The 4,670-nt window shown below is 53.5% G+C and overlaps 1 protein-coding gene across 1 annotated transcript in view; it reads left to right on the plus strand.

The window, feature by feature from the left end:
* DLG3 (discs, large homolog 3 (Drosophila)) overlaps positions 1–4,670 on the plus strand; it is an 86,922-nt gene that overhangs the window by 35,192 nt on the left and 47,060 nt on the right. The gene's annotated exons all lie outside the window — the stretch shown is intronic.

Raw genomic sequence — 4,670 nt, forward strand, 5'->3', positions numbered from 1 at the left:
GGAAAGAGGGGTAAACCCGGGGAGCTGTGAGAAGGGGACCTGCCTCTGACAGCAGTGTGGTACCTCTCCCCTTGAGAGGGGAAGGGATAGGAAAGCCAAAGCGTGGATTTGGTATTGAGATGTAGGAAAAGCCCTGCATCTCGTGGGCCAGCTGGGAGCCCAGCTTCAGTCCGGGAAGGGATGGGCCATGCATCATTTCTTAATGGGAGGTCTGTGATGTGGCTTTCCTGGGCACGGCCAGGTGAAAGCCGAGGGGTCTGTGGGCATGAAGGCATCGGCGGGAGCTCGGAGGGACCTGGAGGGAGGGTGCCAGCACCCCTCTGCTCCCCACCCCTGCCCTGCGGCAGGGGCTTCTCCTGTTCCTCGCCTCGGGCACTGGCAGCCTGAGGAGCAGGTTTCTGTCCCGCCTCCACCTCAGAAATGCCCACAGGTTGCTGTGGAGGAGCTGTGTTGTCTCAGGTGCTTTGGGAGGTGATGTTTTTGGCAGCTCCGTGTTGGACTCTGGGTTGGTGCAGGAGGCAGCCCCGGCATTGGGAAAAGCAGTGTCTGTGTGAAGGGCAGGGAAGTCTGGGGCAAAGCAGATGAGAGTGTCGGTGCTTATCAGGGTGAGCGGTGGTGAGCGCGGGCTCGCCGTCTGTGCCACGCTGGCAGGACCTGGGCTCGCTCCTGTAAAATTAATTCATTAGCTCAGTGCAAACCCGCTCCCCCCCGGCAGCAGGAGCCTGTTGGCGCCCGGGCATCCCGCAGCCGACCCCGCTGCCACGGCAGCATCGCACCACTCCTCGGAGTCCCTGAGCTGGTACCTGCATCTTTACAGCTAGCACCCAGCGCTGTGGGGTCCTGCCACTGAGCAGCTGCTTTCATAGCTGTAAACACACAGCCTTCTCCGTGGTTTAACACCCTTTAAAAAAATATATATCAAAGCAGATGTAGCCAGGCTACAAGCAGCCCAGTGTGTCCACCCTGTTTAGATGCTTCTGTTGGGCATCGCCCCGCTTGGCCTCTGCCCCTGAGAGCTTTTAAAAGGATGTAAAGACTGAATTTCTCTTATCTCCAGAGCCATTTCCTTTTGAGTGTTACGATTATACCTTAGACGGTACGAAGCAAAGGATATTAAAAGGCAGATTGACTTTTCACTCTGATCCAGTCAGGGAAAGTTGCAGAAATAAAGGAGTTAAGTTAGTACTTTGCTTCTCATGCACTAGTCCAGTGTCACAAATAGTCACCCTACCCTGTGCATCCCTCACTGCATGACACATGGGGCACACCACCCCCCTGCGGAGACCAGCTCTGTGCGTTACATTTGGGTTTTGTCAGCTCTGGAGGCTCCTGTTTGAGTCCTGCTGCTCCTTAAGATGGAAATGGGTTTGTTTGTGGGCACAATCCGGTTGTCGTTGGACTGGGATGTCTCCAGCACGTGTACTTTGTCTGGAGGAGGTATGTAATTCCCGACCTCTGTGGGCTGCCCCTGTGCTGGCTCTGTGGAGGATGTGAAGCTCTTGCAAAGATTTGGGATTTCAGCTCTAGAAAGAATATCTTGAACTTTCAGTTCAGAGTGTCCCCGCTCGCTTCCTGTGTGCCAGCCCTGACTGCAGTCCTTGGGGAAATGTCGCAGGGCCAGGCTCAGCCCTCGGAAGCGAGCTAACGAACCTCCCCATTTACATGTGATTACAGCTTTTCTTTTGGTTGGAATTTTTGGAAAATCATCGTGTTTTGCAATTCCTACCTTTGCCCCAGCAGATGAGAGCAATAGAAACGGAGGTGAAGGGTGATACCTATAGATGTTTGGGGCTTGGCTGCCCCCAGGCGACTGTGCTGGTGCCCTTGGGCTGCCAAGGGCAGTCATCCGTCAAAAATACAGCCCAAAAAGCAGCGTTCCCTCTCAGATGACTGCCCAGAGGTGATATCTAAAGGTGCTTCTGAAAGGCTGCATCCTGTTCCTGAGGTGTGTCTGAGCACCGCCGGCTGTCCTGCTGCTTCTTGCACACACGACAGTGGAATTGCTCCAGCCTGGGGGGAAGCTGAGGGCTGCCAGGGAGGAGACGTCCCTCCTGTCCTGGCTTTAGCCACGAAGGTAGCTGCCCCTAGACAGGCTCTGGGCTCTGCTGGGTCCTCTGCAGGGAGCCAGCTCCTCGCTGTGGGCTGCATGGGGCAGGTTGCTGCTTGCTCCGTTTGCTCCGGGGCTGTGGCTGCCACCAGGACCATCAGGTAGTGCTCGAGCGTTGGTGCCTCAACACAGCAAGGCTCTGCTTCTCTCAGCCCCTGTGAGACCAGAGGGCTCTTGAATCTTGACCTTCAAACCTCATCCCCCTTCACTGCTCTTCCCTTCAACTCCTGTTGCTGCCCAGATTTTCCCAACAGCTGTCCTCTGCCTCACTGGCTGTGCGCCTGGATCAATCTCTCTGCATCTGTGCAGCGATGCCCCTTGCTCCCCAAGGTCCTCCGCAAGTCTCACCTTCCCCGCAGCCTCCAGCCCCTGAGCCCAAGGATCTCTGCAGCCCCCTGCACCTCTGCCTGGTGGAGGGAGTTCGGGGCACCTCCAGATCCGCTGGGCTTTGGTGGTCCTGCTGCCACGGGGTGAGCACCATAGGGCTCGGACCTCTTCTCTTTCCTTTGGTAAACCCTCCAAGCACAAACAGGCCCTGGTAAATAATAATAGTGTGATGAAGTGGTTTAGATAGAAGAGATCTGACAGCCCCCATTGAATGTGACCTGAATGCACAGCCCTGTTCCCTCTTCTCCCTGCATGCAGCAACCCCCTGCTCCTTAGGGCATAAATTACTTACTGTTCCCTATAGAATTGAGGGCATGGTTAATTCACCAGCATGTTCCTGCTGCCCAGCAAAAAATGATGATGTTCTCTCTGGCTAGCAGAGTGCTCAGCACATGTGCCTGCTTGATGGAGGGAGGCAGAGGCTTTTGGTTTTCAGGCCCTCTGCATATTTCTGAGTCCTAGGTCTTGCCTGACTCTGCAGTAGAACAGGCAAGATGCAAATGTTGGAATATTTGCAAGCGGAAGCCAGAGCTAATGTCCAAACACCTTTGTTGTAGTAGCTGGAATAGCTGGCCACAGGAGGCAGGCGGGGATTTCCTCGTCTGAATTCCTCCTGACCATGTGTGACTTTGTTTTAAGCAGCCACTCGCATTCGGCATCTCCTGGGTCCCATCTGGAGCTTGAGTGGGAAATTGTGCTCCTAGCAGTATTTTGAGATGTAAAAACCACTAGTGTGGAATGGCTGCGAAGGATGCTCAGTGTGCAGTGAGCAGGCTAGACAAAATATGTCCTTAGGGCTCACCAGTGTGTGAGCGAGGCAATGTGATGTGTGATTTGTGGGCTATTAGTAATTCTGCAAAGAGACTGACTGCAGTGGGGCTCAGTGGAGGACTCAGGCTGGACCTGCAAAAGCCTCTGTAACATTATCATACAGAGCACTTCTCCCTGGGAGGGGTCCAAAGCATCATTTGTGAAGTTGAATTCGTGTAGTAAATCATGGGGCACGTGACGGGCTACATTCACTTAGGCTGCTTCTTCTGCATCCTTCCTGGAAACTCATCTAATAAGAGCTGGCCTGTGGCACATCAGGGTTCAAACATCCATCGTTTGTTAATTGCTGCCAGTAGAAGTGCTTCTTTTTTGCCTTGAAATGTGGAATCCCTTCCTAGAATTGCACTGGGGACTAATAAAAGCCAGTGCCAGGTTTAATATATGCTATCTCACAAATTATCTGGATTAAATACAAGGACTGCGTACTGCCAGAGGGGGGATATTCCCAGCTTAACATTGCTTCTGGGCCATGGAGATCCCAAGACATTGGACCTGAAAATTGTGATTCTCTTATGTGTGTGGGAGGGGTTTGGCAGGAGTGCTTGGAAGTGGTCATATTTGCCTGAGCTAGAGAATTAATTGCCATAAAAACTATGGTTTTGTAACCAATAGTTACAGCTGCAGGAGAGATCAGAAAGCATCTGAATAAATCAAATTATCTACCTCCTGCTCCATCCATATGAGAGCAGAACCTTTCAGAGCAAGATTTGAACCACAATCTGGTTGATCCCTAACTCTCCCACCTACAAAATGAGCAGAGTGAAAAGTCCAGAAATACGGTCAGCTAAAACAGGACACGGTGGGGACTGCTGTGCTGGGTCTTGGGAGGAGGCTGGTCTCTGTCGGGGGTATATAAACGCAGAGGAAGGCAATGAGGAGATAGCCTGCTCTTGGGAAAATACCACTGACTACAGAGGCCATTGGGCTGTGCAAGACAACCACCCACCTTACTGGACAGACGGTGGTTCCTGTTAATTGCTGCACTAGCCCACACCTTGCCTTGCTTGCTGCTGACCCTGCCTGATGTTTCTGATGCCTTAAGGCAAAGAGAGTCCACCTCCACTTGTAGCTCAAGTCTCTCAGCGTTTCCCTGTCTCGCTCTGGCTGTTGTCCTCCACAGGAGCCTTGTGAGGCTGGGAATCCCGACTCACCCCTGAACTTCCCGGTTTTGCACCGCTTGCTGGCGAGGAATGTCGGCCTTGCTATTAATCTTCAATTCCTCCCTTTTTTGCCTCTTCTCCCCCACGCTCCCTCTCGGAGGCAGACGCCTTCCCCGGCTGCCCGGGCCCGGCCGCTCCCGGGGGTGGTGGCACCGCGCTTTCAGGAGGTTTGTGGCGCTGGACAG

The sequence above is a fragment of the Charadrius vociferus genome, unplaced genomic scaffold, assembly GCF_000708025.1.
Source record: "Charadrius vociferus isolate BGI_N301 unplaced genomic scaffold, ASM70802v2 scaffold472, whole genome shotgun sequence".
Classification (NCBI taxonomy): Eukaryota; Metazoa; Chordata; class Aves; order Charadriiformes; family Charadriidae; genus Charadrius; species Charadrius vociferus.